Below are 21,658 nucleotides of genomic sequence, written 5' to 3'. Positions count from 1 at the left end.
TCTATCCTGCGTTTTCATGCGAGCTGCAAAGTGAGGTTATTAATGGCAAAGAGCACTACCCAAGGAGACCTTCTGCTGATTCTCCACACTCAGCTCCCACAGGGCAGGGGGAAAGTTAAACAGGGTCAGGTTATGGACTGGCTGCCTGGATTGAGTTTTACTCTCCTCAGCGCGCACAGTTGAAAGGGTGGGCACGACAGAGAGAGAGACAGAGAAAAAATAAAAGCGAAGTTGAAATGTGTGTGCCTGGCTCTCTCTCAGGGGTCTGTGGCGGTTATATATATATATATAGACGTGTAAATGCTACATATTTGTCCTTGTTGAGCCCATCTGACAATGCAAATCTAATCTAAGCTAACACGCCGCAGCTATCTAGCGCCTCGTTTTAGGCTTGTCCCCGAAGCCTGTCATTCGAGGGTCTCAGACGGGCTTAATGTCCAGGCTGGCCACCGCCGCCTGAACTGGGCCCAGTGGCTGGCCCTGGGGGTGAGAGGGGATGGGGGGCAGTAGCGAGCGAGCGCAGAGAGAGTGAGGCGGGGCGGATGTGCGGGTGCTGAAATTTGTATTGCCAAGAGGCCTGCTTGTCGCTCTCAGCAGGTCCCTGTTGTCACCTCCCCGCCCCTCCCCTCTCGACCGCATGACAGCAGAGCCCCCGTGGCAGCTGAGCCTGGTGACACTTGTCAGCAGGGAGATAGTGTGTCCACTGTGTCTGCTAGCCTCTCTCTCTCTACTTCTCTCTCTACCTCTCTCTCCCTCCTCCTTCTCTCTCTTTCTCTCTACCTCTCCCTCTCTCCCTCCCTCTCTCTTTTTCTCTCTACCTCTCTCTCCCTCCCTCTCTCTCTCTCCCTCTCTTTGACCCATCCACATGGCTGAAGCCCCAACCCCTCCCACTTGGCTCTTGTCTGACAGCCAACATCAGCTGATTATCCCAGGCAGCCCAGCCCAGCCCTGCTGGTAAGAGGAGAGCACTGCCGCCACCACCGCCATGGCTCTGACAGACACTGCTCGCCATCTCTCAGATTGGGCGACGAGCTCTGCCAAGCCGACGGCGAACTGTCCAGGGACACGCTGTTCCTGCCCCCTCTGGCTCTCAGTCCACACAACCCAACGCCCCACCCACCATGGTGGCCCTGCACAGACAAGCTCCGTAACGATAGCAAGCCCATTAAAGATTCACAGTGGTGCTGGTTTTACATTCGGCACCTAGGTTTTACTAACGGCACCTTTGAGTCGTACGGATGACCGCACCACCGCCCCTGCCCCTCTAAACCACCACCGGGCTGGCCACAGTGGAGGAGAGGTCTGCTGCTACAATGTTTAATTATCTCCTCGTTTTGTTTTAAGACAGTGGATGTAACAGTAAAAACAGTGACCCCAGCCTTAACTGTGGGGGAGTGTTCACCTGTATCAGTGATGAGGGAGGTTTAACAGCAGGTCCCAAAGTGGAAGTGACAGTCTCTGAGCCTGACACGCATAAAAGTGTGTGTGCTCGACCTAGCCCTCCCCTGGCCTCGGCGCGGGCGTGTGTGTATTTTGAGAGTCTTCATTCGGTTGACACCCAATCTGCTTCCCAGCACCGGGGCCCCTGCGCTGGTGTCGAGTATCGGGCTGAATTAAAGCAATGTCAACACATTCACCCTGACAGGGTTGCATTTCAGCAGCTCGAGCACCATTTTATCACCATGGAAGTACATGGCCGAGCAACTGTAGACCGTGTGTGTGTGTGTGTGAGAGTGTGTGTGTGTGTGTGTGTGTGTGTGTGTGTGTGTGTGATTGCCTCATGTGGAAGTAGACATTGAGAAACCCACTCCCCGGCCTAGTGTTCCCTCTACACGCACGCAAAGGACAGGTGGATTGTGTTTCTGTTCGCCGGAGTCTGCTTATTGAAAGCATAGCACCTCACACAACCCCCCGCATGCGTGCCATTCCCCTTGGCCACTTTTGGGACGGCGGCGGCGGCAGCGGCCACATTCACATAGCTATGTTTGCCCTGTCACGAACTTTTAAACAGGCCACTCGTTTATAACGGCTGCTTCCTGTGCCGAGAGGCCTGATGGACATTTTCCTCGCGGTCCGACCGAAGGGCTACGAGAACAGCAGTGCTGAAATACGCCCGGTGCCAGCGGAGTTGTCCGCCAGACCCCTCGCCATGCTCAGACAGGCGAATTTATTCAACTTGTCAGACACAGACCTGAATCGCATTACTTACAGTTGATTCCGACGGACAAATTTACATGCGGCTTCCAAAAATATCACTGTCTGAGTGAATGATTGGAAATGTCAGGAGACAGCGCTGGCTGGTGGTGTAGGGGTATGCGTGTGTGTGTGTGTGTGTGTGTGTGTGTAGGGGGTTGTAGAGGAGCTGAGGGGGATGCAGGGAGGCTTGAAGGCTGAAAACGAGGGCCTTGAGGGCAACACCGACATGCGCCCCAGGGTGGATGCGACATGCTGGCCTGGGCCCCGGTGAGGGTCTGATCTGCTGCTGAACTTCTTCCGGCTGCCCTCCCGTTCACCCCCCTGCTTGGCTCAGCGCTGGCAGGCAGGCAGACAGACAGAGCAGATCAGTCACTGGCTGCTTGCTAATGGCCCCGCCATTAAAGCTATCCTCCCGCCCGCAACACGAGCAGGCCAGGGGGCATCGGGTTTATTTTTTTAATTAGTGCTGAGAGAGACACAAACGCTGCAGGTAGCCAGAGAGAACTGAAGTGGCTGTTGTTGTCTCTCTCTCCTCTCTCTCTCTCTCCCTACCCCTTTCTCTCTCTCTCTCTCTCTCCTCTCTCTCTCTCTCTCTCTCTCACTCACTTATTCTCTCTTTCACTCCACAGAGGCTGTTTGTTTGTCGCTTTTCCCCCCTTTTCTCCCGCCTTCCCGAGTGCACTTTGCAGCTTGTTAGTCAGCGGGATGCTTGGTGCAGTGCCCCCGAGGCAGCAGCGTGAAGGTGACATCTATCACTTAGTGGGCCGGCCGGCACGCTATAAATACGCCTGTCAGACCACCTCCCCCCTCCTCCCCCGCTGTAGCGCCGGCCCTCTGACAGCTCCGAGAGGAAGCAGCTGAGCCGGGAAGCGCTGCCGACGCTCATGCCTCCTATCTGCGCTGTCACCTCCACAGAGATCTTAATTATACTGGTCCTGCAGACACCGCCACAACACAAGCCCCTCCCTCAACTGGTCCTGCCACCACCACCATAGATAGATAGATAGATAGATAGATAGATACTTTATTGATCCTCAAGGGGAAATTCAAGTAGCAGAAGCTCCACACTATCTACTGGTCCTGCCGCCACCACCATAGCAGAAGCTCCACACTATCTACTGGTCCTGCCGCCACCACCATAACAGAAGCTCCACACTCTCTACTGAGAAGCTCCACACTCTCTACTGGTCATGCCGCCACCACCATAACAGAAGCCCCTTGCTCCACACCAGCTTCTGGGGGTCAGCCACTCCCCCCACCCAAATCCGTATAGGGCTCTGCCCCCACCAAGCTCTCACACAGCCTGGCTCTGCCGAGTGGGCGTATGGCAGCTCCTACGCCTTCACAAATTATAGGCTATTATAGACATGTAGTCATAAATATTCATATACAAGCACTTTAACACAGACTAACATTAGACAGCAAAGGTACACAAACATGAACACTTATGTCCACTTCAACACTCTCCACACCAATCATGAGGGTGGTTTAGCATGCTGGAGATAAATGGCGTTATATGGTTATTACTCCGTAATAAATGTGGCTGTCTGTGACTCCTCAGGTGTTTGGCCGAGCTCGCAAGGCCGTCAGGTTTATTTCGGGCCCCGTGACTTTTAAACGAGAGTGCAGGCCACATGAACGTTGTAAATGGTTATCGGAAAGCCAGAGAGGCTGACCTCTGCGGTGGTGTGAAGGCTCAAGCAGCGCGTACGACTGCGGCCCCTTTTAGCCGTGCCTGGGAAAAAGGGGGACATCATAACATGGTGTGACTGATCCCTGATGGCCTGTTAGTGACGCCGTCAGGCTGCATTGGCATTAACAGGTGCGTCTTTTGTCACAGTTACTGGCATAGCGGCAACTTAGCAGAGGGTCGTGTTCCAGGGTTAGGGTTTCAGCCGACGGGTGCACCTGTGCTTTTAACGAAGGACGGACAGCAATAAGAGGGGGCGTCCAGCTGGCTGGACGTGACCCTCGACCAAAGAGCTGGCGTGTTTATAAGGGCCATTTACAGTGTTGGTGTTAGTGAGTGACTTTGTGTGTGTGTGTGTGTTTGTGAGTGTATGTTTGTGAGGGTGTATGTGTATGGTGTGTGTGTGTGTGTGTGTGTGTGTGTGTCTGTGTCTGTGTGAGTATTTGTGTGTGTGTACGTGTGTGAATGTGTTGAATGTGTGTGTGTGTGTGTCTGTGTGTGTTTTATAAGGTCTGATTTTTTATTAACTGCAATTCAATTATGTAAGGCCCTCTTCCCCCCTCTCCACCCTCCCATGTGCATTGCCAAGACGTGTTTGTGTCTGGCTGCTACCTAAACAAGCGGCTATCTGCATATTTGAAATGTGACTGGCGGCAGGCAGGCAACGATCGGAATAATGTCACACCTGACCTACTTTGGAGAAGAATCACCTTCCCCCCTGGGCAGTCATCGCCTCCTGTCCTTCCTCAGCTGCCTGTCAGTCAGTTATTTACTCTAGGCATCTCTCATCACGCGGGGGGCACCGCTGCTGATTGCCCCGAGGATGGGGAATGTATGTTCGAGTGGGAGGGGGGTGAGTGAGATGCTGGTTTTAAGCAGGTGTTGTGTGTTAGAACAAACTCCGCTGGAACACTGCCTCCGCCAAGGGGAGGATGTACGGAAGAGGGGGTGTATATGTGGTGTGTGTGTGTGTGTGTGTGTGTGTGTGTGTGTGTGTGTGTGTGTGTGTGTGTTTGGCTGTGTGTGTCGGCACAGCAGGCAATATAACTGCCAACCTGCTTGTTTCTTGGAAAAACAAGCCGCACCTTGATTTCCATCCGGATGGGGTAAATCTTTCAGACAACAAGTCACAAGGAAAGAGAAAAAGGAAAAACCCCTTTTTCTTTTTCAGTTAAAGGTTTTCAAGTTCTCAGTGGTCTGACTGCAGAACTCTTCCAGCCCAAATCTTTTTAAGGTCAATATTTTTGTTTTGTTTTAAGTTTGCTTTCAGAAAAAAAAAAAAAAGAAAAAGAAAAAGAAAAGAAAGAAACACAACGCCGCACAACGTCTCACCACAACAACATCCAGCAAACCGGCAGTAAACAACTGGATGCTGGGAGCCAATTGCGAAAGCGGAAGAGATATGTAATTTCCTATTTCAGCAAAAACATGTTGGCATTCCACACAGTGGAAGGTGTGGGTTGGGCTGAGGACAGTTATGCTATAATTAGCCAGCCGCACAGCACAGCACAGCACTCATCACAGCCGTCATCCACACTGGGAAAATCCTCTTATTTATTGCCTCGCATTATCCTGTTTATACTGTAATTATAGGAACCACCAGAATTGCCACTGCTAAACACAACATTATCATTGGGCTCACATGGTGAGAAAATATGTACACCAATGCTGATGATTTAACATGGTAATTACTAACATTTTTTTCTCTCTCTCTCACTTTGGAGATAACTAGGGAAAGCCATAGCTCTGTGATCTGCAGGGGGAATCGGTCTAGCTCTGTTGTTCATCTCTTTTTGTGCCTCAGTTGCCTGCTGCTGCATGAGATGTGAAACTTTACCCATGGTGTTTACATTCCACTGTGGGCCATGGACTCTTATGTTTGGGATTTGAGGATTGGGGTTTTTCACCGCAGTGAAACAATGCTCTTTTGTGGCCGCTGTTCAGCACTCGGATGCATACCAGAGAATTTGCACAAGTCAAAACGGCTAACGCATGAAATGGAGAAGTCTGTCTGTCTTACTTGTGAAGCAATGCCATACGTCCTGTTTCATCACCTCGCTTTTAAATCACGTTTTAGTTGCAGGGACACCAATGAGCATGGCCTTGTTGCATCATAAAATCCTTCATGTAGTTTTATAACAGCAGAGAAAAAGCACGCCTGGCCCTGATGTAGTGGTAACCTAAAGCGTGCCACGCAGATTACTACTCTGTGATCCTCTAGTGGTGTACACATCTGCATTATAATACAGAAATACCCTGCCCTGCCAACATCTATCAAATGCATAGCCACTGTTATTGTTAAGGTTTGGACATTAGCTAATGCTTTGGGGTTGTGCATGTGTGGCTTGGCATCTATATAAAATCAATGGCTAAAAGCAGTTGCTGTTCACTGGATATCTTGTATTGGAGAACTCGCGGATGCTCTTGACCCTGGAATTAGGATGTCGTGTGGCTCCCATTCAGGCTGTGATAATATGCTACATGCTATGACGTTGGCAGTCCTTTATTCTCACCGCACAGGCTCCGGGCTAAATTCAGCCCACGGCTCACTCTTTTCGCTCGTTAGTTGCTATGGTAGCTAATGAGGTCTTGGGGAGGGGGGAAAAACGGTTGTAAACAAATGTTTGAATTATTATTAAACCTCATGGTTGTGTGCCCTCCACCCCTACTTCACACAGGTGCTAATCGAGTGAACGCACACACACACACACACACACACACACACACACACACACACACACACAGACGCCCACACACACACGCACACACACACACACACAGCCTGAGCTCCAATCAGAGAGCAAGCAAGCAACACTTGTTCAATTACTGTGAAGGGGACTTCATGTGCTGATTAGCAGCTTCTGATTCCCCTTATTCACCCAGTAATGGTGCGGGGCTAATGAATGCGTCTCTCCTGGGTTGTGGCTCTGCACTGAGTGCGTGTGGCAGCAGCCACCGAATTAATTGTGACAGAAGGGACCAATGAATGCGATGTCATCAGCAACACAAAATCATCCGTCTGCTCCCCAGTGGCTGGAAGGAGGATAAACACTCACTCACACACACACACACACACACACACACATACACTCTCTTTCTCTCCCTCCCTCTCTTTTTTCTCTCTTCCTCGGCTCAGGGACTGGCACAGGCTCCAACTGAGCATTCTCAGGCAGGCACACAGAGAGGCAGTAAGGCCCTATGTGTGTGTGTGTGTGTGTGTGTGTGTGTGTGTGTGTGTGTGTGTGTGTGTGTGTGTGTGTGTATGTGTGTGTGTTTGTCTGTGCGTGCGTTCGTGTGACTGAGTGTGCATGTGTGTATGTTTGTGTGAGTGTGTGTGTGTGTGTGTGTGTGTGTGTCTTTGTGCGTGCTTGTGACTGAGTGTGTGTGTGTGTGTTTGTGTATGTGGGTGTGTGCGCCGAGTGAGAACTCTTAGAATGTGAGAATGTGGTGGAGCGCTGAGGTTTGGGGGTTCCTGCCAAAATCTGACAGGGCGGAGAGGCGGGGAAGAGGAGGAGGAGGAGGAGGAGGGGGGGGGCAGCGGGATGGGGGCTGGAAAGAGAAAAAAAGAAAAGAGAAAAGCCAACTTTTCAAAACAAAAAAGAGGAAAAGTACTGTTTATGTTCTTGCGTCTGTTACCCAGTGTGTATTGTGGTTTGGTCCCAGATAGTGGTGGTCTGGCTCAGTGTCGATAGCACAAGCCTCAGGCCTCTCCCTCTGCTGGGGAACTCCCTGCTGCAGACTCTGTAAAAGCCACTCGGCTGCGTGGCCAGGGCAAACTGTGGCTTTTGGGGCTCGCGGCTGCTTGTTTATTATATTGTCATGTACATGCCAGACAGACCATGAAACATTGCCTTTGCACGCCATTCTAATCATCCTCACACTTGCCCTCTGCGTTTGTGGTGTGGACGTCGCTTTTTTTTTTTATTATTATACTCGTGAAAATAACTTAATTGCCTCTCATAATTGCCAGCCACGGCGACAGCGCCCAAACACGCATTTTCCTCTTGACTCTCGCAAGTGAAAACCACATCAGTTGCTAGGGCATAATATGCAAAACCCCCCAAAAAAGTGAACTGGCAGACTTGTCACCATCCTGCACACCCACACAGTTTTAAATCCTTCAGCTCATCCCCCGACGTGTATTAGCTCGGCTAATGACCCGCTCGAGCCTGAGCTGTTTTGCATTCACGCTTGGGCAGAGCTGAGTCTGTCCCTCATTAGGCCTTCACGCAGTGCATGTTGGGTTACTACACCACCACCCCCTCCTCCTCCTTCCCCTCCTCTCTGCAGCTCCTCGGGGGTGGCGGTGGCAGTGTTTGCATATTTGTTTGTGTTTGTGGCTGCTTTCGCGTGATTAATCGTGCTCACAGGGGCCATTCGGCAAAATGACTCATCCGAACTGCTGACCGAAGTGCTTTAACGTGCACTAGCTTGACTCACACGGACGATGAAGCAGAGAGAGCCTGACTGATGACAGGGAGACCTGAGGTGCACATCTGGAGGGTGCAGTTACCCACAATGCACTGGGGGACATAAGGTCTGACATCAAAATAAGCAAATAGTGCACACCTTTTATACAGACTTCATTCTGAGCATCTGGCCTCAAAGTGCTGTATGTGTGTGCACATAGTATATGTGTGTGTGTGTGTGTGTGTGTGTGTGTACATGGTATATACTGTATGTGTGTGTGTGTGTGTATATGTGTGTACATAGTATATGCGTGTACATAATATATGTCTGTATGTGTGTGTGTATGTGTACATAGTGTGTACATAGTATATATGTGTGTGTCTGTGTGTGTGTATATGTGTGTACATAGTGTGTGTATGTGTGTACATAGCATATAAGTGTGTGTGTGTGTGTGTGTGCGTGTAGGGGAGGGGTAGTGGAGGGTTGTTTATGTTTATCTGTTGAAATTGATTAGCCTCTGTGCTTCTTATGTGTCATGATGATCTTTATTTGGCCTCTGCTCTCTATGAAAACGTGTTGGAGTCCACTGCTCTGACCACCCTGCTCCAGCCAAGGAGGCCTCCAACTCCTCCTCACAGAGGACTGGGGGGGGGGGATGGGGGGTTCTGTTGGTTCACCCATCTGTGCCCCTGTCCACAAATGTTGACAGTCTGCCTCCCCAGTTCAGAAGAATTTTTACGATCGCGTCAGGGGGAAGTTCAATGTTGATGTTGCGCCCCAGAGAAAAGAAAGCGAAGGCAAACATTCTGTAGGTGCTGTGCTAACCCAAGCAACCCACCCGTCGCCGGTCGCTCCACCCGACGGCTTAACCTGCGAGCGCCACCCCTCCACACCACACCACCCCGTGTCAGGGCAGGCGGCAGGTGAAGCCAGGCGAGTCGGAGAGAGCAGTGAGGTCACGCCAGCCTCCTGCTGCTTCACACGCCGTGCTACTGGCCAAAGAAAACAGGGCCTCCTTCCATCAGCATGTCCTGTACTGTACTCCAGGCCAGGCTTTACAGCTATTCAGGGAGGTGTGTGTGTGTGTGTGTGTGTGTGTGTGTGTGTGTGTGTGTGTGTGTGTGTGTGTGTGTGTGTAGGGGGTGTCCATTCATCCACAACGAGATTTCTAAATCTTTCCTCTCACCCACACAGTTGCTTGGTGCCTGGTGTGTGGCAGCTTTGAGGCTGGCTGTGCCCATGGGGAATGCCTGCTCAGTAGAGGAGGATATTTCATGTGTTACTTCTGCAACAGTCAACCAGTGCCAAGAAAAATCCCCATTCAATAACAAAAAAGATATATTATTTTCTTTATGATTTTTAGGTGTGAATAACCCCTCCCATTAGAGATTTTTGTAGCACATTACCCAGGATTCTATAGCCATAGATAGAAAAATTACATTAATTTGTCAGTATTCTTCCTGCTCTTCTTGTTTGAATGGAATTTAAAATCAGTGTTTTTTTTTTTTGTCAAAATGAGATTTCGAAATGTCATTGTGTTTTGATCATTAAAGGAAACGCGATAACATGTTTTATTATTCCGCCTGGTTTTTAATCTCCTGTTCTATTCATAAACTTATCGGAGGCCTTGCCCTTTCCCCAATCAATTTGCACAAACACGGGAGAAATCACATAGCATCATGGCATTTAGAGATGCCGATGATAACACCGCTGTGGCGAGTGTGAATTATTAGGAACAAATTATTGTGCAGGCTGGTTCAATTGTTCCGTGTAAATGACACAATGCGCAGCTCTGCATTCTGTGTGCCTATCTGATCCTTAACTGACTGAGAGTGTGAGTCTGAGTGACTCACATTCGCGGTACATAACGAGAATCTTTATAGAGGATAGCAGGACTGGGGAGGGGTGAGGAGCTGTGTAGACGTCGCTAGCACTGAAGCACAACGAGCAAACCCACAGCTAGCTGCAAGATCAGAGCCTACTGGCACTCAGACAGCAATGATGCATCAATCAGACGCAATTCAGTCGGCCTCGCTCGCTCGCACGCCACTTCCTGTGTAAACAGTGGGGTGAGGGCTTTTGCTGCTGCCCCCCCCCCCCCCCCCCCTCCGCCACACACACACACACTGCTCTCTTGCTCAGACTTCAGAGAGTGCATATTCAGCACCAGATCAAAGAGCTGAGCCGGGCTCTTTTTTTCCATATACATTCCAATGGCTCGATTAGACCACAGTGCAAGAACAAACCGCTCGAAGATCCGCTTCCTTCCTTTTAATTATTCATCAGAGGTATTGCTCAGGATGTAACCTCAATTACTGCGGGCGGGACGCTGCTCGGGCCAGGCCTGCTTGTTGTTGCCATTAACATTGCTCTGATCGGATTAGCAACAGGGCCCGCTGCCAATGGGAAGAAAGTCCTGCCTGGCTTGGCAGTCGGGAGTGACCGCTGATTTGCCACATTTAGCACAATGCCCACTGCGCGGATGACGCGAGTGGAAAAGTGGAGTGCATGGGAGATTTGGTGATGAAACGGCTCAGCGATGTTTATTTCGCACACACACATACACACGTTATGGAGGTGGCAGCGGCGGCAACAGCGGTGGTGGCCATGGTTATATATCCGTCACCACGTTTTTTGAGTTGTGGTTAAGCTCTGGCGGTCTGGCTGATGGAGGTGCCTATGTGCCGTCACATGGCACAGCGAAGACCGAAGAATGAGTAATTGGACACTAATGAACTCTATAGAACACAGTGGGTGAAGCAAATGGGCCGTTCTGCCGTAATTGTCCCTCTATGCATGACTGGGCAAATATGAACAAAGGGAGAGTGGATCTGAATGACAAAGCACACAAACTGCATCTCCAGCACTTTTTTTCCACCGCGGGGACTTTCATTTCGGGGGGGAAATTGGTGGCGATATCCAGGTCAGCGGTGCGAAGCCCTTGGAGGCGGCGATTATGCAGGTACGGTGGCGGAGGGAGGGAGGGAGGGAGGGAGGCGGTGGTCAGTCGGCTGGTCGGGAGGAAGCTGTAGCAGCTGAGAGCTCTAATGAGTTTGCGAGAGCGAGCCGGTGCCCTGCCCCCCCGCCAGGCACGCCTGTGGAGGAACAGATTGGGCGTGCTGCAGCGCGTTATGATTGCCGAGGAGATGAGGCGGCGGCTGACAGATGGCCACCTGCGAGAGCGGGGCTGTCCTCGGCCCCTACCCGCGCCACAGCCGCACTCCGCAGAGGACAACGTGACACTCACACTCAGGCACACACACACACATATACACCAACGCATAAATATACACATTAATACAAATACACCGACACACATATACACACACACATAAACAAACACACTAATTCACACTCATACACACACACACACACATACACACACATAAACACACACTTGCACACAAATACAGTCACACACACCAAACACAATATCCAGGGAAATAATATTTTCCAGGGGCATTAGCTTCTGGTGTTCCTGAGGTATAGAGTAGAAAAGGTGCCTCCACTTCGTGGCGCTGGCGGTAGGGTACTGTAGGTGTGCCAGGCTGCATCCCCAAAGGCTCCTCTCACACTAACACACACATGCACACACACACACACACACACACACACACACACACACACACATACATAAAACACACACAGGGTAGGTGTGCTATTGGACAGGCTCTTTAGCAGTGCCGCCGCATCCCCAAAGGTTCCTCTCACACTAACACATACACGCACATGCACACACACACACACACACACACACACACACACACACACATAAAAACACGCACACACACACACACACACACACACACATAAAACACACACAGGGTAGGTGTGCTATTGGACAGGCTCTTTAGCAGTGCCGGAGCGTCCCCAAAGGCTCCTCTCACACTAAGCCCAGTATTGACGCACGCTCCTCTTCATAGCCGGCAGCTTCTCACCCCTGCCCCGCTCCTGCCCCGCTCCAGTCAGCTCCAGTTAAATATTCCTCTCGCTTTCGTGCCACCAAGGCTGCAGCCGCGCGTAACCTTAGAGGCAGAGGCCCGGGTAACGCGACACCCCCGGCTCCCAGGCCTCGCCGTGGGCCTGGAGAAAGAGGTGCAGTGTGCAAAAGCATGAAAAGAGCCAAAGAAAAGCCTGCTGCTGCAGCTGTTGAGGGACCTGAGAAAAGTGGAGAGAGAGAGAGAGAGAGAGAGAGAGAGAGAGGTGGAGGGGGGCTGCTGCTGTGTAAATCTCTCCTTTTTTTTCTTGAAAAAACAAACACGGGCCCTGGTTCCTGCTGGCCCTCTCCGCTCGGCTGCCCGGCTAAGTGCTCATCAGCCGTTTGATGGAGTAACCTTAGAGCCACCCGGCTTGGCCTCTGCGGGCAGGCCTTGGGGCGATCATGGGAAGGGCTCTGGATGCGGCCCATTGACAAGCAGCCATCACCACGGCCGCGGCAAAATAAAACAATTGTTGCACGACGTCTCGACTGCATTTGTCTTATGTTATCATCTGGAACGTTTTTTTCCCCTTTTTTATCTTTATTTTTTTACTTTCATGTGGGCAATCTTTGTGTGTGGTATGTGTGCAGGCAATCCTTTAAGCATGTGTCTTGTGTTTATTTTTGCTGCCTGGAATGGAATGTTGAACACACCTCTGTTCTTTGTCTGGTAGAAAGGAAAGGAAAAAAAGTTGTGGTGGTGTGGCGGGGGCACTTGTGATAACCAGAAAAAGCTGAGTGATGTGTGTGATAGAACAAGACAAAGAGCTTCCTGTGACACAGCCATGGCGTCTGTGACCGGGAACACCCGCTCTCTGAGCTCCCCATGCAACTGTTAAAAGCTCAGTAAATACAGGAGAGGTGACTTCCTTTTCCACCTTTTTCTTACCGCCCTCTCCTCTCCTCTCTGCTCCTCTCTTTTCCACTCCAGTTGGTTTCGCTGGAGGCAAACGGGTCACATGTGTCAGCCCAGCATCCCCACGCCCCCCTGCTGCCATAAATATCCTGTTATGAAAGGCAGGTAATGAAAAGCTCTGCCTTGGTAATCCGTGACGGAAGGCATTTTCACGCTAGTTTAGCCGGGATCCAGGGTCGTGTCGCTGCTTGTTCCCTGCACGCTGACGGCCAGACACAGATCTCTGCCATCTGTTTGACAAGGACAGGACTGATTACATGCCAGGACTTGTGTCATATACCGCTAAAGCTGATAAAGCCCTGCTGCCCCGTCTTTCATTAAAAGACGATTGTTTCAATGGAGGTGCGGCCAAGCGTGCAGAGCGCAGCGAGAGCTGGGGAAGGAAAACGACAGCACCCGGCCTGCAGGCTCCTCATTAAAGCCCCAGCGTTTGCTCCTGCGGCTCCTATCGCTCCGCTCTTGTCCATCTCACGCCCAGCCACCCAGGGGCTGGCCACTCAAAGCTGATGTTCTGTGAAGGCCTCACTTATCGCTGGCTAAGATAGTTGCCTCTTGGAGCATGGCACAGGAGATCCTGTGTGTGTGTGTGTGTGTGTGTGTGTGTGTGTGTGTGTGTGTGTGTGTGTGTTTAGCGGATAGATAGCGAGGCCTGCTGCACACACATAGAGTCAATCAGAAAGGAAGATTGAGTTTCATTGTTTGACAATCTCCTCACTGTTAGGCCGGACTATAAAATACAGACTATCTAGATAATTGCACGGCATGGGTGTGTCGGAAATCCATAAAGGGCATAACATTTTTAGGTACTGGCTGGAATTTCTTTAATTTTGTTTGTCTAAACAAGATTAAATATTTACTCATGACATTTTAAAATCACAGAATTGGTTATAAAGTATTTTTTATTGTTTGTAAAACAGAAGTAGAAATGCATACATATACTGAAATAGAATCAAATCCTGTCAAGGATTGAGGTAAAACTATCTCTGCAGTCTCTCTTCTCTCTCTCCTCTTGCCCTGCACTCCAGAGGCTTATCCTGTGGATGGCCATTGATCAGGGTGTATTGCAGGAGACAGGGCGTACAGCGTGAATCTCTGAGAAAGCTGCTCCACCGGTACTGGCAGACCTTCCAACAGAATAGGTAATTCTGTAGCTGCCGCGATTCAAAGAGCCAGTGAATTTATAATTCAAACAAGGCCAAGGTGTCGGGGGTGTAAAGCTGGAAACACTTACTTTGTTTTTACAAGGGATTTGACAGACTACCCAAACACAGAAGCCCAGATCAATAAAAAAAAAGAAAAAAAGAAAAAAAAAGAAATGGGAATGTCCTTTCCAGAATTCTTTTATTATGTCTTTCGCCTGACCAGGCCTTTGGTTGCTCAGCAAAGGCATGACTGAGCCATTACCTCTCTGAGATTTAGGGCCTGGAAAATGTTACTAACGTGGCTTCATACAACAGATGCTTGTGGGACAACAAGCCAAATTGGGGCAGTGCTGCTCGAGAGCGAAATCCAATCTTGTCTGACAGCCCTGCTTGAGGTCACGCCAAGCCAGCATTAATAACTCCTCATGGCCAATATCTACTCCGCAAGTGCAGCCCAGGGTTCCTGGACGCTCCCGCTGTCCTGACACCGTCCTGGACGCATATGGGGAATCTGACTGTTTTTGATATAACACAGCACTTTTTTGTTATGATTCATAAATGATATGTAGGTATAATGGTCGTATGATAGTGTTTCAAAAAGCACTGAAATCTCATTGCTCTCAAAGGAAGTAGCCTGAAATAACATTATCTGTCATCAGCATGATGTTCCTGTGTGTGTGTGTGTGTGTGTGTGTGTGTGTGTGTGTGTATGTATGTATGTGTGTGTTCATATTTGTGTGCCTCTCAATGGAGTGTAGTCACAGACACAACATTGGAGATTGAAACGTTGATATGTACAATCCAGAAGCAAATTAAGTAGCGCAGTATGATCCAGATGGATTATCTATGGCTGTTGTTCTTTTGCTAGAGCATAATAAATCCTACTTTATACGGTAAGTCTCAGTGATATTACCATTCAGACTTCTGTTCAGCTAAGCCCATAAATGGGGAAGATTATGTTCTCTTCCCCTGTGTTATTGTATTGCCTCAGTATGGTAATTTGGTGCGTTTTAACTCTGGCTTTTGTTAGTTGGAGTGGGTGTAGCCTGTGCATTTACACTACCTCAGGTGAATAGAAGTGTGCATATGTTTGCACTGTGCAAAGTCACAGAACCTCAGTTATGTGTGTGTGTGTGTCTGCCGGCTACATCTCTGTGGTACAGTATATAGGTGTTAGAGCTCAGGTTATGGCCCAAAAATTAAAAGCTCATCAGAGATAATTCTGGAGAGGCGTCAGTGCGCGCTATGCACCCCTGACACCAAATCCCTCTGCCTGCAGGCGCGGGTCGTCAGGGAGCATGCTTTATGTACGAGAGATCTCGCAGGGGGGCACCGAGGAGATCATTCATTTTAATGGGCTGTCATGTCTGTTTTTAGGACTAAAAGAGTTCTTCTCCAGGCCTAAATTAACTGACCCAAAAATGCTGCAACAAGCTGTGAAGAGCTACAGGCTCTGAATATCACATCAGATGCGAGGCAAGAGCAAAGCAACGAGGGAGAAAACACTCCTCACAATACATGCCATCTTCCTCACAACACCAGCAGACACACAAGATATTTGTATATATTTTTTTTCCTTAACTTTTTTGGTCGAAGTAATGAATCAGGCGGAGTTCCTTGTTTTATTGCAGTGTGTAACTGACACCACATGACTAACCTCACATTAGCGGTTATTCTAATTTGGTGATGAGCATTTCAGCTCCAATCGCAGACAGCACACAATTTCATCAATGTGTTTGTAGCTTCAGTGTCATGATGTCGGGTCTCTGGATATATTTCTGCATCATGCATGTGTGTGCGTGTTTTGGTGTATGTGTGTAGTTGTGTGTGTGGGGTGTGTGGTTGGTTGGTTGGGTGTGTGTGTGTGTGTTGTTTGCATGCTTTCTGGGGACACTGCAGGGTGCTGAAGTATCAGTGGGATTGCCCTGAGCACAAGTCTCGCTGACTGCAATCAGTGCAGACAGGGTGACCCTCTCTGAAGCCCGCTGTCATTACAGTGATCTCACACCCGCAGAAATCCATCCCCTGCCACAGAGTTCATTCCCCTTTGGAGGGCATCCCCCCTCCACACACAAACACACCACCCTCACCAGTCACCACGACTCCCACATCACCATTAGCAAAACCACTGTGGCCTTATGTGTCAGAAGACATATATTTTCAAGGTTTTGAAGAGATGGATTATTTTCTTTCCCCAAAATCCACAATGTACCATCATGTCTTCAATTCAGAAGCATTAGGCCGAGGGATGGGAATATGAAAAGTGTATCTCTGCTTTGTTCACCTAATGATATATGACTCTGTGGTGTTCATAGTACAGAGCACACTGAAAGCTGTGGTGTGGAAGCGATGCCCTTTTATTTTCATACTCTCATTTGACTGCACTCACGGTCACAAGCTATGTTGTTGATAGGATGTGTTTAGCTATTGCTGGAAGTAATTTTGGCACTAGTCCCTCTGACATTGCTCACTATGAATACATCTGCTTACTGGCAAACAGCCCATTCGACAATAAAAATGGATGTTCGGAATAGTGTATTTTCCTGTTTCAACAATCCTTTTGTAAGCACGACCTTTGTGCAATATACACACATTGGTGTAGTACATTAAGGGATGTGACATCAGTGATTATGTATAGATGGAAAACAAGTTGTTAGTTCAGGATAGCTCAGAATTTTTGGCTTGATATGGGAGTATATGAACATGTGCGCATATATGCATGCCTGAGCTGTGTGTGTGTGTGTGTGTGTGTGTGTGTGTGTATGTGTGCATATGTGTGAAAAGAGAGAGTGTGTGCTCCTGTCTCCGCAGCTCTGATTACTGCTGTTTTGGCAGCTGCCTCTAAGTAATGGACGCCCGGCTGTCAGTAAAATTTGTAGCTGTCTCCTTTACAGAGACTCCTCATTCCAATCAGCAACTGTCAGGCAGCCCGGCCTGGTTATTAATGACAGCCACTAACTGCCCGAAAACTTTTCTGAGCACAAGCCCCGGGGCTGGGGAAAATAAGTTATAAGAACACGGTCCGCCCAAATGCTGCAGGACCGCTGTGAGAGAGGCAGAGGAGAGAAAGAATGTGTAGTGACACGGGTCAGCCACTGTGCATGAGTGAGTGTGTGTGTGTGTGTGTGTGTGTGTGAGTGTGTGTGCTTAAGGATATCACCATATCATTCACCAGAGGGAGGTGTGAAAGCACACGATGCCTCCATAAACCTACATGAAGGAAGCTTCGCTTTTAGATGGGTTACGTGTAGAGGTGATGACCCCTTCTGAATGTCCATTTCTTCCTCTACCTCTGCTTCTGTTGTGTAACCTGGTTTAATGAAGTCATATGACCATTCCCAGGCATGCGTGGTGTTTAAATCCTCACATAAAAAACAAAGTGGCATTGAGTAAGGATCTACTAATAGAAATGTTGGAAAGACCATCCTAATTGTGACCGTGACCGAAAAAGCAACAGGCGTGAATGTGTGTGTGTGTGTGTGTGTGTGTGTGTGTGAATGTTTGTGCTTGTGTATGCTCTGTAAGAGTAGAGTAGGGGGTATTTGGGAGGGGGTGATATTTCCAAGAGGACATGGGTCCACAGCTGCCTAATAAATCACTCACCTCCGGCTGATCTGGAGAGGGCAGCATGGCCCCAGTGATGCCCCTGAGGCGGGGCCCCCCTGGGCCTCGGAACGGGGGTGGGGGTGGAGGGTGGGGGCTGCACCTGCCGCCGTACAACAAACACCTTTCATTTCAGATCCACATCAGCAGCTCCAATGGCGCTGGTGGAAAGAGCCCGTCTCCTCTGCTTTTTGTCCCTCACCCTCACACCGCACGTCTGCAACTCTGCAGCTGCTGCCGCACCACCATGGCCTGACCACCTAACACGCCCCGCAGCTTAGCCGCTGCTATGCTAGTCCCTCACAAAGCCTGTCAACCAGGTTAGCTAGCGATGCTACGTTAGTCCCTCACAAAGCCTGTCCACCAGGTTAGCTAGGGATGCTATGCTAGTCACTCACAAAGCTTGTCCACCAATTTAGCCAGGGCTTTTACGCTAGTCCCTCATAAAGCCTGATGACCAGATTAGCTAGGGATGCTATGCTAGTCCCTCACAAATCCTGTCCACCAGGTTACCTAGGGATGCTACAGTAGTCCCTAACAAAGCCTGTCCACCAGGTTTGCTAGGGATGCTACGGTAGTGCTTATTATGCCTGTCCACCAGGTTAGCTGGGGATGCTACGCTAGCCCCTCACAAAGCCTGCCTAGTGCCTACCTAATAAACACTGCAGGTTAGCCACACCTGCTACACTAGTCTCTCACACAGCCTGCCAACCAGGTTAGCTAAGGCTGCTATGCTAGTCTCTCTTACAGCCTGCCTACCAGGTTAGCCAGGGCTACGCTAGTCTCTCACACAGCCTGTCCACCTAACACACCCTGCAGTGTAGCCAGCAGCTAAGCCAGAGCTGCAGTGTTAATCTCTCACACATGCAAGAGGCTTGTGCCTGTGAGACGCATGCATGTGGATGTGGGATGGGTGGGTGTAACCTGGAGTCAATTGTTTCTGTACCTAATGAGATGTTGCTGTGATGTATAGCCGTTTGGGTTGGGGTAACTGTGGGTTGAACTGAGATTGACCTGTTCAGAGACACTCCCACACACGGCTACAGTCTTTGCACACTGTGTCCTGCTGAACAGCAATGCAGACACTCACGCATGATGATGAAATCTCCAGTCAATCTTGACTTCCAGAGAACTATGGAGGAAGGAGGTGAAAAGACGACTCCCTCAGATTAAATTAAATAACTTCCTGATAAGGCCTGCATGAGGGCTTAATCAAGGGTTTTATTTTTTAAAGTTATGCGCAGTTAACAGTGTGGCTTTGTAGTGTATTGAATTCTTGGGATTTCTTTTATTCCCCCTTCCTCTTGAAACTGTGCAGAGGTTGGGAAGGGAAAAAAACACACAAACCCACATCAGCAGGCTCTTCCGTAACATCAATACAGGTATGTTATCTCAGCAACACTTAAGGACGGTGAAAATGTCAGACGAAAAAAAGAGGACAAAACAAAGACATTTACACATGCAGTGCACAGGCATGTGGGGACCGTGTTCATGTGGGTAGCCCCCAGGAGCACCTGGCCTTTACGGATGGCTGGCGCTGGAAATAAAATGGGGAGTGGGGAAAGCCTCAGACATTCCTGCAGTCTTCTAGCGCTGCTGTTTAGTCTTCTAGCACTGCTGTTTACCTCCACCACTGCTCTGGCAAACAGGCTGTCTTGACATCCTCACTAGACCAACAGCACACACACACACACACACAGATTCCCTCACAGTTATAAACATACTCATACTCATAACAACACAAACACACACACACACACACACATACTGTAAGCCCTTTTGCCCACCTAGTCGGTGTCTGCTAATCAGCCATCAGATAATCGGCTACTGTTTTGGCAACCGCACACATCCAGTGCAAAACAAACCTCTCGTGTAATAACACAAAACAAGACGATGAAAACAGGGATGACGAGAACAAGGCGAGACGGGACGGGAGCCGAAGCGCAGATGTTAATCTCATGCACTCCTAAGAACCACAGCCGTGGCCCGGGCAAACCACATGGAGGAGTCTTAGTCAGATCCTGAGCTGATGAGTGTCAACAATGGGGGCTGTGATGGTGGTAGCTGTGTAGGACATGGTGGTGTTTATCTGTGTGTTGGTGAGGCAGTTGGTGGAGCATAGCGGTGTGGTGAGGGCGCCACGCCTTGCTTCAGAGGAGGGCGCTCTTCAGTGGCGCTGACCCGAGCAGGGTCAGGTGAGTCGGGGTGTGTCAGCGTGTGACTATACAGCTCCTCTCCTCAGGTGCACCGTGACGCAGGAGTGTTCCACTATTCACCGCAATCAGAGCTTGCATTCATCTCCACCCAGTTTTTTACAGAGAACTCAAAACTGAGCACTCAAATAGCCTGATCGCGGTCACGGTTGCTTGCCTTCTAGTGCTGGTGGGGCTTAATGGTCCAGAATTTTAAACATTTAGAACAACAGCAGTGAGGTCAAAACGTCACACACACCTGGGCGTGTTTGGCCGGTGACACACAGATGCATGGTTGCCCGTCTGAAGCCAGAGATGCGGAGAAAAAGGGAACAGAGAGTGTGTTCAGGCTTGGCTGAAAAGTGAGAAGTGGAGCAGAACAATGTTGACAATGACATTTCTGTGAACCTCCAGGTGTTTGCGTTCTTATCGTTCCTGTCCTCTTGCCCTCTGGAAGCCCATTCTTCACTGTTAGAATGTATTACCTTTGTTAAAGTAACATTTTTTACAACCCTAGTATTACAAAATGAACCAAGTCAAGTAATGACGACATTGTAGGCTTATTACATTAACCCTAAAATATATGACAGATCGCTTTGCTGCTGCTGAAAGACCAAGGCCCGTTAGCTCTGAATGCCAAAAGTTCTCAGCTCACACATAAAACTGACATCAAACGTATGCAAACGTAATTTTCCCCACCTTATAGGAGACCAGTTGTTCCATGGTCAAGGGCGCGGGAAGGGGGGTGCTGAGGGTGCTGCAGCACCCCCTGCTGGCAGGAGATAGATTTTTAAAAATTGTTATATAGCCTATATTTTAAAATAATTACTAATTCACTGTCTGTCATTATTTATATTTGTGTATGTGAAATGATGAGTCAAATAGCAAAAAAGGGTTATGGATTGGTTGGAATATAGGCTACAAAAAATTAACAGTTATAGAGATCAATGTGAACGTGAGTCAGTTACTGTAAGAACCGTAGCGTGGTTTCAGCTATGTGATTGCCAGAGAATGTCTAATCTGTAAACGGGCTCTGGTGATAGCGATCAAGTGTGTAGGCCTACGATTGATATAGGCCTACATATTCTATGCGATTTGCACGTTCAAAAAAGCATGGATAAGCTGAAAGAAACTTTAATTGTGTTGTACAGTTTTGCAAAATTAATAAATTATAGCTAGTGAAATTATTTCGCAGATAGAAATTATTAGGACACATTCTTGCTGTGGAGACGACACACTTTAGGCTATTCAGGAATTATTTGCGAGATCATTGCAGCCTGATTATTAGCCTATATTTAAAGCCAAACATCTCTGGTGTGGTTTTGACGATCAGAAAAGTAATTTTCCTTAGCTATACTGAAATAGGCTAATGATGTCAAGTGCGCTTCTGTGGGGTTAGGGTGGGTGCAGTGGAGTCGGAGTGCTGTCGCGGAACATTGGAATTTGTGGCTGCCCAGGATGTAGATAGATAGATAGATATACTTTATTGATCCCTAAAACTTCTCTCTATCACCCGCAAATGAGCAAATG

The sequence above is a fragment of the Alosa alosa genome, chromosome 14 (genome assembly GCF_017589495.1).
Source record: "Alosa alosa isolate M-15738 ecotype Scorff River chromosome 14, AALO_Geno_1.1, whole genome shotgun sequence".
Taxonomy (NCBI): domain Eukaryota; kingdom Metazoa; phylum Chordata; class Actinopteri; order Clupeiformes; family Clupeidae; genus Alosa; species Alosa alosa.
This window is presented reverse-complemented; position numbering follows the sequence as displayed.